The 13,063-nt window shown below is 41.3% G+C and overlaps 1 protein-coding gene across 3 annotated transcripts in view; it reads left to right on the top strand.

The window, feature by feature from the left end:
- The window catches only part of SYTL3 (synaptotagmin like 3), a 56,429-nt gene that overhangs the window by 5,123 nt on the left and 38,243 nt on the right, over positions 1 to 13,063 (top strand). For 2 of the 3 annotated variants that reach the window (XR_013540544.1, XM_072994742.2), the window contains exon 1: positions 12,396 to 12,680. The exons of the other annotated variant lie outside the window; for it this stretch is intronic. The gene's annotated coding sequence lies outside the window, so the exon portion shown is untranslated. Of the gene's footprint in view, positions 1 to 12,395; positions 12,681 to 13,063 lie in introns of those variants that run through there. 3 annotated transcript variants of the gene reach the window in all.

The following is a 13,063-nucleotide window of genomic DNA, read 5'->3' as shown; positions in this document are numbered from 1 at the left end:
GATCATCCTTTACAGTGGATGAATAGGATGAAAGAGCCAAACATAATATGCAAAGCAGCACAGTGGGACCCCCATATAAATGAGATCAGTATACACTGATTCACCTGTTGACGGTCTGAAAATATTTTAAAAACTATTTTCACATGTATTACCAGACCTAGCTGTAGCGTTTACCCTAAGTTATGTAATAAGATAGGTGATATTCATGAGTTATATGCTAATGTGGCTGAGAGGTGGGGCCTCAAGAGATGTTAAAAGGCAGAGCCTGAGGGGAGTCTCAGTCTAGAGGAGTCTGTCTTAGGAATCTGAGAGAACCTTGCCAAAAATCTTATTTTTATTTCAGTCAATTCCTATCATGTTAAAGCAGCCATTTTTAAAGAATTCAATAAGATAATTATGAGATTTATATGGCAAGGAAAAAAAACCAAGAATTAAAATTAAGGCTATGCAAGATGCTAAGCAGAGGGGTGGCTTTGGTCTTCCTGACTGGGGATTGTATTACAGAGCTTGTATTCTAGATTGGATAAAAGAATGGATAACTTTAGAAAATGATAGATTACTTAGCTTGGAAGGACATGATTTACAACTAGGCTGGCATGCTTATTTATGGTATAAAAAGGACAAAGAACAAAAAAATTTTAATTCACATATGATAAGGAAAGCTTTGTTGGTAACGTGGAGAAAAATTGTACAACAAGTTTATTATAAAATACCTGCATGGGTGTCATCCATAGAAGACTTCACACAATCCAATCTTATGACAAAAGCAAACCTTCTAAGATATCAAGAGCTATTAAAAAAGGACGGTGAATTAAGATCTAAAGAGGAATTAGAGTCGCAGAATGTTTATTTAGACTGGTGGCCTAGAATTCAGCTAGAATCCAGATATACAAAAGATAAAATAGAGGGTTTCTACTTCGAACAAACTATCTTTGATAAACTGTTATTGGGTTCAAAAGAACAAATTGTTAAGAAAATGTATAATTATATGTTGGAAATTCAAATGCAAGAGGAAACGGTTAAAGAACCTATGATTAAGTGGGCACAAAATATAGGACACAACACTGATATTGATCAATGGCTGAAAATATGGCAAAATAACATAAAGCTCACAAGATCAGTTAATTTTAAGGAGAATATATATAAGATGTTCTATAGGTGGCATATGACCCCTGAAAAACTGTCAAAGATGTATATTGATGTATCAAATAAGTGTTGGAAATGTGAAACACAAATGGGAAGTTATTATCATATGTGGTGGTCGTGTGGGGTAGCGAAAAAATACTGGAAAAGAGTGCATGTTATGTGACAACAAATTCTGCTTTGTAAAGTACCACTAACCCCAGAATTGTTTCTATTAAGCATGATACCCAATAACATAGATAGGTCAAAGGAACATATAGTTATATATATTATTACAGCAGCCAGAATTATGTATGCTAGAAATTGGAAAAGTACGGCGGTGCTGGAACAAGAAGATCTGATGGAAAAGATACGGGAAATAGCCGAAATGGACATCTTATCGGAAGTTATGAAGGACCAATCCTTGCAAAGGGCAACAGAAAGATGGGACTTATTTTATAAATGGACTGAATTAACAGGTAGTAGCTGAATATATATAGTGAAATGTGAACCTTATACATAAGGCAGAAAAGAGTAAATAGAATGATTTTGGATTTGATATGGCAATAGGTATAGATTGGATATTAGTATGCTACGATTTCCCCTCTCCCTCACAAATCCCCTTCCCTCACAAACTCTAACCCCCATGTCCCTATGTCACCCTTTATGTAAAAAATAAAATAAAATTATATTTTAAAAAAAAGGAATCTGAGAGAAGGATAGTTTGGGGAGCTGAGGAGTGATTAGTCTGAGGAGTGATTAGTAACCTGTGATATTTAAAATAGAAGATTAATATTGATGCTTGGTGAAACTGAAAGAATATACTTATGAATTATCTTGGAAACCATCTGGAATCAATAAACTCATTTTATTAATAAGTCAGCACTGAATGGACCTTTATCTTTTCTAAGTACGTTGATAAGGAGATCAGCTGGTGGCAGCTTGTGAAGAAGAGGTTTTGGTTTACCTTTGTGAGCTCTGTTTGGGGAGACAAGCAGGGGCCACGAGGGTGAACATCACAATTGGTGTCCAGCTGTGGGATACGAAGCAATCCCGTAAAGCCAGAGTTTAAAAGTGAATTTTCTTGAGTCGTGGGTACCTTTTAGTCAGAGGTCTGTGGTGAAGAAGTGGGTGACCTGCTAGAGCTTTTGTGGAAAAGCTTAGTGGCGGGGCTTCTGATCCCAGATCTGGGGGGGACTAAGATAAGGAACAACTCTAAAGGAAAAAATCCTTTGTATTTGCCTCAGGATTTGTGAGACCTTGTGGCTAGCTTAAAATCCAAGTCTCTAAGGAAGCGCTGGTGGATAAAAGCGGAAGCCAGAGGTCAGAGCAGTCTGAGGGGAATAGAAAAACCCAAGCAGAGGCTTGAGATATAAAATTATTTCAGTGACTGAATTAAAAGCAGAAAGACAGGTCCTTTTAAAAATCAGTACAAACACTCAAGACTAATTATCTCAGAAGTAAACATGCCCCCCCAAACGTAGCCAGAAGAGGAGTCATGAGGCAGAGAGCTTACCTCAAGAAATGGAGGGAAATGGAACCCCAATGGAACAGGAAGAAATTGATGAGAGTGCCTCAGAGAGACAAAAGGATCTAAGCTCCCAAGATTTTGAGAAATGGGAGGAGGGCGGAGCGATGAGCAGCGAGAACAGGGGAAATTCCAGGGCTCTGGATTCCCTTGGGTTTACTCTGAGTCAGAGGACCCCCCCAGGAGAAGGGGGGCAAGTTACCACAGGAGAGTGGGACTTGTTGCAAGTGGGGGCTTTGGAACCGCCGAATTTCAGATGGCAATCTGTCTTTTGGAAGAGTTTCCTTCCCACACGCAACTGTCTCGTGAAGTCGCCATGATGGTGAGTTAGCTGCTCGGAGAGGGGAGGTATAAGATTTATTATCTGACTGCAGAACAGAGATTAACGATCTGCTGCTAAGCTACAGCAAGTAAATGATCAAATCTACTCTTCGAAAGCTGATGAGAAGGAAGATCTCAAGCAGCATAACTTTGTTAATGCCTGCAACATCGGAGTTTTCTTACTATGTCACAGCTTGGAAACGAAACCAACTCTGTTCTCTTTCCCTCTTAACCCATCCTCCCAGAGAAACTGGCTTTTCATAAATCTATAAAGTCAGGACTTAAGAACTCTAAATAACTGCATAATTTAACCTACATGACTCTGCATCTAGCTACAAGGTGGATTATAAATCAAATAACATCCTTGGTGTCCCCTCTCGTAAGACTTTAAGTGCAGACTAGCTAATAAATCATGAGGGAAATCTGAGTAATTAACCTGCTCACTGCCACACCCATGGATGGAGGGGGAGACTCATTATTGCAACACACAATGGATTATTTTAAGGGACTTCTTCAAGAATGTCAATTCAATATAATCAATCATTTCGAGTCTCAGCTTGCGGAGATCAGAACAGACTTGAATATGACTTTTTATGCTCTGCATGAAAAGATAGAGAGTAAGGACTGTTACATACAGCACTGATGTTACCTGTCTGTCATGGGTTTGGAGGGAAAGTTCCATCCTATGGGGAGTGGAAGGCGGGACATCAGGAGGAGGGGCTGTACTGTATATATATGTGGAGCTTGTGTGAAGAAGGAGAGCTGAGAGAAGAAGCTGGTGTGGGAGTCTGTGTGTCAGACAGGGTACTACTGTGTGTCAGTCAGTACCTACCTGATAGGTTCAGGTCCCTTTATAGGTAGCCAGAACTGATAGGTTCAGGGTCTGTGCTTTAATGTAAGGTGTTCTGTGTGAACCAAACTGGTGTATGTATGATTGAGACTAAGCCACGTTACTGTATCTTATTCACTTGATCATTTTATTTTCCCTGTGTGTTATTTAAATAAACCTTATTCCTTTGTTTGTTTAAAAATCCATCCCTGGTCTGTGTGACTTCTTATAGGGAATGGTTGGTGGCAGCTTAGTTAAACTGTGGCATATCCCAGTAGGTCTGGGGTTGTCACATTGATTGGTGTCCAGCGTGTGGGATACGACTGGTCCAGTTGTCCAGTGGTCCAGCAAAGCCTTGGCAAGTGTGCCCAGAGCAAGGGGGGTCTAGTCAGGGACAATCTGAGAGCGCGTAGGTAATCTTCTAGGCTTACCTCACGGGGAGGTGCGCTAGTGGAAGAACGTGTAACCTCAGATTGGTGGGACTAGATTAGGGAGCTCTGAGGCAACCTGTTTTGGCGGGAAAAAGCTGAGGCAAAACTGAGTGAAGTAGCAGTGATCTAGCCTGTCTGCTGAGAGGCCTAGCAGAGGGGGGTGGACTCTGGCTGGCAACAGTTGCAAGTTAGTGCTGAAGGAACAGCAGCAATCTATAGAAGGCTGTTTCTGAGGCAAAAGAAAAAAAAAGTGGTTGCTTTATTTTGAGGCTTGACTTTTGAAAGCAGCCTGGTCTGGGAGGGGATTATGCCCTTGACTCGAAGCCAAATGGCAGAAATGGGTGAAGTGAAAGAACCCCAGGTAGACCAAGGTTCTGAGGATGAATTTGGCTCAGTGCAGGATGACAGCATGGGAGAACAGAACCCAGAACTCAGAAAAATGCTCCTAGCCCAACAGCATGAACTGAGGGTGAGGGAAATGGAGCAAAGGGAAAGGGAGAGGCAAAGACAATTTGAATTGGAGAAAGAACGGATGGCGTTTGAGTTAAGAAGATTGGAACTGATGAATCAGAACAATAATAACAATAGAGATTCTGAGGGGGGCCAATTGTCTAAAACTGACCTGAAGAAATTCCCTGTATACCACAAGGGAGATTGCCCTGAGGTGTTCTTTTCCCTCGTGGAAAGAGCGTTTGTGGACTTCTCAGTAAGGGAAACTGAGAAGATGACCATTATGCGATCTTTAATCAGTGGCAGCCTGGCAGAAGTCTATGCAGAGATGCCAGAGGAACTGCTAAAAGATTTCGCAGAGTTTAAAAAACTGGTGTTTGCCAGACATGGGATAAATGCGGAACAGCTGAGGCAAAGATTCAGGTCACTCACCAAGAAACCAGAGCAGACTTTTACCCAGGTGGGGGCCCAACTGGTGAGGCTGCTAGAGAAATGGCTATCTCAGGAGGGAACAGAGACCTACCAGCAGCTCAAAGACCTGATAGCGCTGGAACAGTTTTATTCAGTCCTGCATGGGGAACTGAAGTTCCAGGTGAGGGAAAGGAAACCGAAATCTGTGGCAGAAGCGGCCGAGATCGCAGATTTTATTTCCCAAATAAGAAAGCCCTTAGGTGAGGGGAAATCGATAGGTAAACCTAAAGAAACCTACAGCAAGTACTCTCAGGGACCAGGGAAAAACCAGCAAGTGGGAGGGGCCCATGGTGAAGGGAAGCCCTCAGACATGAAACAAAGACCTCAGATTTTGGAGGGAAAACCAAAACCAGATGAGAAAGACTCCAAATACAGCAGAAAATGTTATTTCTGTCAAGGAAAGGGCCACCTAATCTCAGAGTGTGAGAAATTAAAGCAGCTAAAAGGAAATGTGCCTCATGATTTGATTGGAACCAAGCCAAAAGCTGTGTTCTGTGTCCAGAAAGAGCAAAGCTCCTTGTCACTGAGGGAGCCTGTTGCCATGGCTACTCAATCTGGAACAGTTACATCTGCTGATCAGGCTGAGGAAAATGGTCCTCTTGTGGAGGTCAAGCGCTGCTTACTCGTGAGAACAGATTCGCAGTTGTTTGAAACCGCAGGGGTGGACGTAGGAATACTTGACCATCGGTATAGGGGGCTAAGGGATACTTGTTCCCAGGTGACCCTGTGCCATCCAGATATTATTCCTAGGGAGTATATAATCCCAAATGAGAGCATAAAGGTGGCAGGGATTGAGGGGCAGGTGATCTCACTGCCAGTAGCTGAGGTACCTGTAAACTTTCAAGGCTGGAGGGGAGTTTGGCGGCTAGCGATTTCATCAACTCTGCCAGCAGCCGTGCTCGTGGGAAATGACCTGGCTGAACATGTGAAACGGGTGCTAGTGATTACACGCTCACAAGCTACCACGGGGACAGTTCAAGGGGGTACTGATGAGCCCGAGACGGAAGCAGAGGGGAGTTCCGAGGCTGTGGTGGAAACCTTGACCACGGACAGCAGATTTGGCCAAGAGCAAAAGGCAGACGCCACTCTCCAAAAGTGTTTTGAACAGGTGACAGACGCCCAGCTAACACCTGAAACCCCAGTGAGATTTCGAGAGAAAAAGGGAATTTTATATAGAGAGACCCTGAGGAATATCTCAAAAGGGGGAGATGGGATCAGAAGTCAGCTAGTGGTACCTGAAAAGTATCGCCCCATGATCTTACAAAGGGGGCACTCTGACATGTTTGCTGCGCACTTAGGGGTGAACAAAACACAGCAGAGAATCACACAGAATTTTTACTGGCCTGAAATAGGGAAGCAGATCAAGGAGTTCTGTAAACAATGTGATGTGTGTCAGAGGCAGGGGAATAACCGTGACAGGACCAAAGCAAAGTTGTGCCCTTTGCCTGTGATTGACACTCCGGTCAAATGCATAGGGGTGGATATTGTGGGACCTTTGCCCAAGGCCACAAAGAGGGGGAACAGGTTCATTCTCACCATTGTGGACCATGCCACGAGGTACCCTGAAGCCATACCCTTGACTAACATTGAAACTAACACAGTGGCAGATGCCTTGGTGGGGTATATGTCCAGGATGGGATTTGCCTCAGAAATAATCACAGATTTGGGCGCATCGTTTACATCGAAGCTCATGAAACGGTTATGGCGAATCTGTGGAATTAAGCACAAGGAAACCACTGCCTATCACCCTGAAAGTAATGGGTTAACGGAGAAGTTCAATGGGACTTTGATGCGCATGATTAGGGCTTACTTGGCAGAGAATCCAAACAATTGGGACCAGAAGCTGCAATCCCTTTTGTTTGCTTATCGATCAGTGCCACAAGCCAGTACCGGGTTCAGTCCGTTTGAACTTTTGTTTGGGAGAAGGGTGAAAGGGCCACTCGATTTAATCAAACAAAATTGGGAGCAGATCACCCAGGATGACCCACAAGATGTTGTGACATATATAGACTCTTTAAGGAATGACCTAAAGAGAAACCTAGAGCTAGCAGCAGAGACCCTGCAAGCTCAAAAGGTCAGAAAGAAAGCTTGGGATGACCAGAAAGGCAGGGAGAGGCGCTTTAACCCAGGGGAGGAAGTGCTTTGGCCTAGGCCCTGCAAAGAGAACAAACTGCAGCTGGGTAGCCCAGAAATAAAATACTTGGGTCACATAGTAGGGGGAGGAGTGATCAAACCCCTAGAGGCCAAGATAGAAGCAGTTCGTGATTGGCCTAGACCCAACACCAAGAAAAAAGTCAAATCATTTCTTGGGTTGGTGGGCTATTACAGAAAGTTCATCCCGAGGTTTAGCGAGATATCGACTCCGCTGACCGATCTGACGCGAAAGAAGACTGATGACCGCATCCCGTGGACCAGCGACTGTGGGGAGGCGTTCCAGAGGTTGAAGGAGGCCCTCATCAACTATCCAGTGCTGCGTACTCCAGACTTCGACCGGGAGTTCATCATCTACACCGATGCGTCTAACAGCGGGGTAGGCGCAGTTCTTTGCCAGGAGGATGAAAATGGTGACCAGCATCCAGTGTCCTACCTGAGTAGGAAACTCCAGAAAGGTGAGAGACATTTGGCAACCGTGGAGAAGGAGTGCCTGGCCATAGTCTACGCGATCCAGAAGGCCAAGCCTTACATCTGGGGAAGACATTTTATTCTGTGCACTGACCATTCACCACTGCAATGGTTAAAGACAAGGAAAACCCACAATAGTAAACTTATGAGGTGGGCTTTAAACCTGCAAGACTATGACTTTGAAGTGAAGGTGGTCAGAGGGTCAGTGAACTGTGTTGCTGACGCCTTGTCAAGAAGACCCGAAGAATGAAGACGGCGAAAGAAACATGGACTATGTATATATTTTGGTGACCAAAGGTTAAATGTACCTGTTTTTTGAACTTGGTATGTATGAATAAAGGTAACTTGATGTATAGTAAATGGTAAATGTTTAAATGCCTAATTGATATGTTTATCCTAGTGTAAGTATAAGTAAGTATGGTATTGTATGTTAATGTATAACTGTTTTTGTATGTTTTGGATCCAGGTTGTTTTTTGGAGAAAAGCACTTTAGCTTTCCCCCTACAAAACAACTTATAAAGAGGGGAGGTGTTACATACAGCACTGATGTTACCTGTCTGTCATGGGTTTGGAGGGAAAGTTCCAGCCTATGGGGAGTGGAAGGCGGGACATCAGGAGGAGGGGCTGTACTGTATATATATGTGGAGCTTGTGTGAAGAAGGAGAGCTGAGAGAAGAAGCTGGTGTGGGAGTCTGTGTGTCAGACAGGGTACTACTGTGTGTCAGTCAGTACCTACCTGATAGGTTCAGGTCCCTTTATAGGTAGCCAGAACTGATAGGTTCAGGGTCTGTGCTTTAATGTAAGGTGTTCTGTGTGAACCAAACTGGTGTATGTATGATTGAGACTAAGCCACGTTACTGTATCTTATTCACTTGATCATTTTATTTTCCCTGTGTGTTATTTAAATAAACCTTATTCCTTTGTTTGTTTAAAAATCCATCCCTGGTCTGTGTGACTTCTTATAGGGAATGGTTGGTGGCAGCTTAGTTAAACTGTGGCATATCTCCAGCTTGCGGAGATCAGAACAGACTTGAAGATGACTTTTTATGCTCTGCATGAAAAGATAGAGAGTAAGGACAAACTTAACCAAATCTTTAATGAACAGCCATTATCGTCAGAGAGAGATTGCCTCAAAGCAGTACAGACAAATCACAGAACTTATGCAACAACTCCCGTCGTCAGAGAGAGAGAAGAAGACTCCTTTTCTTCAAAAGTTGCCTAAAAAGGTGAAAGGGGGGGCTGGGAAGGGAGAAAGTATCTCAAGACTGTTCCAAAAAGAAAAAAATGTAAAGGGGGAGAAATTGGCAAATTTGAGGGCACAAATCTACGATCAGAGATCACACACTATGTTGCTCCAAAACCAAACCACTGACTATATGGAGATGAATTTAGTCAACCGTATAGAACATGCCTTAAAGAAATATTATAGATGGCATTTCAAAACTGGGAAAAGAAAAAAAATGAAGAAAAGGTGGCAAGAGGATAATTCTGGTTGATATCCATGAATTTTAGAAATTATGATGAATAATAGTGGATGTTTTGTTTGTGAGGCAGCCATATTGAGACATTAAATATGTGTGATTATAATAGTGACAATGCTGACAAGATTAGAGAGGCCAATCCTGGTTTGATAACACTGGAGTTGATAAATAAAAATGAAAAAGGAGGAAGTTACTTGCTGAACAAATAATAGAAATCAATTGGTTTAAGATACATATGATTAACATATAAAGCAACATGACTAATATACTATAACCAAACTTGGCCAGATATGAAATTTAATGCTAGATAAGCATATGTGATTCATGAACTTTAGAAATGATGATGAAAAATAATATTGGATGTTTTGTTTGTGAGGCATGTATATTGAAATACCAAATATGTGTGAATTATAAGAGTGATTATGTTGATAAGATTAGACATATACTTTTCTGTTTATAAGAATGGAGATTTTTGAGGAATGAACAGGCCTGTGTGGATATTATGGGTGGATAAGTAATCTTAAAGAGGAAATGAGGAATGTTTATGATGAGATTTAGATGGATGGAAATGCAGATAAGAGAATTTATAAAATTTAATATAAACTTAGGATGTTAGATACCTAATTAGATATACAAAATAGGGATGTGAAGTATAACATGTGTAGATGCACACGGACATATTATTCCTGTAGTCAGAAATTATGTAATAGATAAGCTGGTATGAGAAATACCTCCCTGCTTGTATGTTCTGTTAGTCCTGTATGTTTTGTTAGTCTTATGTGTTATTGTTTTGTAGGTTTTTGTTTGTCTTGTAGGTAAGTATGGTTTAAAAAATAACAAAATGTTTAAAAAAAGAAATGGAAATTACAACAAAAATTTAAATTGAGGGAGCTAGCTATGAAAAACCAATTAGAAATTGAGAGAGAAAAAGCCAAAGCTGAGCAAGAGGCCAGACAAATGGCATTTGAGCAAGAAAATAGACAAAGAGAAATGGAATTAAGACAAAGAGAAATGGAATTTCAAATACAAATGAAACAATTAGAATTAACTGCTCAGAATAACAATAACAACTCTAGTGAGGGAAATCTGTCAGAAATTGTCCTAAAGAAATTTCCACAATATAGGAAAGGAGATTTCCCTGAATCTTTCCTCATTTCATTTGAGAGGGCATGTTGGGACTTTGATATCAAGGATGATGAAAGGATGATAGTTTTGAGATCACAAATAAGTGGAGATTTAGCGGAACAGAATTCTCAGATGCCTCTTGAGCAGGCTAGAGATTTTGAAGCATATAGAAAGATGGTATATTCAAGATTTGGTATAAATGCAGAACACCTTAGAAGGAAATTTTGTTCCCTTACCTGAAGAATCTTATTCCCAGATAGGGGCTAAACTGCTTCAATGTTTGGACTAATGGATGGAACGTGAAAATGTCAGTATATGTATAAGGCAAAGGTTCCCCTTGACGTTTTAGTCCAGTCGTCTCCGACTCTAGGAGGCGGTGCTCATCCCCGTTTCCATAGACCCAGCATTTGTCCATAGACAGTTTTTGTGGTCACGTGGCCAGTGCGACTAGACACGGAACATTGTTACCTTTCCACCGTGGTGGTACCTATTATCTACTTGCATCTGAATGCTTTCGAAAGGTTAGATTGGCAGAAGCTGGGACAAGCGACAGGAGTTCATTCCGTCGCATGGATTCGATCTTACGACTACTAGTCTTCTGACCTTGCAGCACAGAGGCTTCTGCGGGTTAACCCGCAAGTGCCACCACATCCCTTATATATGTATAGAGTTTGCTATTATTAGTTTTCAGTATTCACAGAGGGGGCTTGGAACCAATTCCCAGTGGATATGAGAGTCCTCATTGGAGTGAAGGTTGGGGAGATGGAAGGGAGGCAATGCCCCCTTTCCCCTACCAGAGCCCTGCTGGGGGTGTGCTGCCTTGTGGGGTGGACCCTATGAAGTTGACATAGCCATCTTTGCCACTTTTTCTCACAGCCATTATTCAGTTGGCTGCGGTTGCTTTTCTTTAATTATTGTTATTGATTAAACAAAGTGCCATTTGGAAAGAGCAATGCATCAATCTAGTATGGTATTAGAATTGAGCTGCATCAGGGAAATATTTTAAAAAGAGACAAAAACAGAGGAGATGGTTTATCCATCCTCCCTTTTAATATCACAACTAACTTACCTGGAAGTTGAGTCATGGCAACTGGACTTTTTTCTTAGAGTTAGTTCCCATGACTCAACTTCCAGATAACCTCACCTGGATAACAGAATCTTCACAGACACAACTAACTTATTACATCACAGGGTTTCACCTCTGGTTAAGGTTCCTCACAGCTCCATTTGGAGTCAAACTAACCACACAGGGTGCACAATGAGATCATTAGGATCATGTTGAACCAAGAATAATACATGCCCTAATGCTGTGCAAGAAAGGTGTACAACAGTTCTTAAAGGGACAGGATGGGTCAACCCGAATAGAAACATCTGTGGTCACCATCATTTGCTTCTAACAAAACCATACCAACAGTAATCCATGTACCAGTCTACATGCCAGTCTGCACAGGCCCAATGACTCCCACAAACTACTTAGCACTAAAATATTCATGTTGGCAGGGGGATTTGGGAAGCAGTGCTCCAAAAATTCCTAAAAACAAGTACAAAAAGAGCAAAAACTTTGATGTCAAAACTAGTTTGTGCACGTATATGAATATTCTGTTTTTTAAAAGGATATTAAGAATAGATTTACACAGGTCTTCTGAGGTTCTGTAGCCCCCATAACGACTTGGAGCCTGCATTTGAGACATTTCCAGATATGAATTATGTACCTGATCTTACATGAATTATAAATGGATTGGGGTTGTATGTTGACACCTTACAAGCATATAAGTTTATTTTATATGGTAAAACAATAAAATAGATACATTAATAATTAATACATATTAAATAACATTCTTGTCAAAGGAAAACACCTGTCATTTCTAGTAAATGATATATCGAAGATCTCTCTGTTCTAATTTTGACTGTTCACGGAAGTTGTGGTTTGCAGTATTGCACACATCTAACACTGGTGAGTTGTGGGGGGGGAAGCCACTGAAAATATTGTATTTAACAGCTACTGCTCTTCCTGTTGGGTGGCATAGAGGTTTGAAGTACATTTTAATGAACACAGCTTGTTCTTTTCTCACAGTGAACTGCCTTCTCCCAGATCATTAAGGCACTTAGAGCTTCTTTGTGATTGAAATTACATTAATGGCAGTTAACTTTTGATACACAAGGTTGTAGGATGATATAGTGATGTGTCCAGAGGTACTCGGTCAAAATTGGTGCCAGGAAAAAAAACATGGGAAGATGATATAAAAATTTCTCCAGTTATATGAATCATGGTGCATCTCTTTCTTCTGTAGGACGAAAAGGTAAGTTAATATTTCCTACTAGAGGGACTTTTTTTCATACATTGGTACATAGATGTTTGTGAGGCAAGTGCTGTACTCATTATGTTTGTTATAACTGTGTTCCTAGCAGAATGAGAACATACTGTTCTTCAGGGTTTTGTGAATTAGCAATCAAACATTTTATTTCAGATAGTAGACATTTCTATTCAAAGGTAGCATAGGTTTAAAACACTGGGAACCTTGTTAATGGATTCTAAAAATACAAAAATACCAGTTATTTCCAATAAGGGAAGCAACTTTCCTTCCTTCTATTTCATTTTTAATTAGATAGTACACTGTCACCATAATTGTTGAAGATTCATAGTTCTCATGATTGTTGATACGATAACACATTCTAGATGCAT

This window comes from Pogona vitticeps, chromosome 1, assembly GCF_051106095.1.
Source record: "Pogona vitticeps strain Pit_001003342236 chromosome 1, PviZW2.1, whole genome shotgun sequence".
In the NCBI taxonomy this organism is placed as follows: domain Eukaryota; kingdom Metazoa; phylum Chordata; class Lepidosauria; order Squamata; family Agamidae; genus Pogona; species Pogona vitticeps.
Note: the sequence above shows the minus strand (reverse complement) of the source record. Positions and strands in the feature narration are given on the sequence as shown.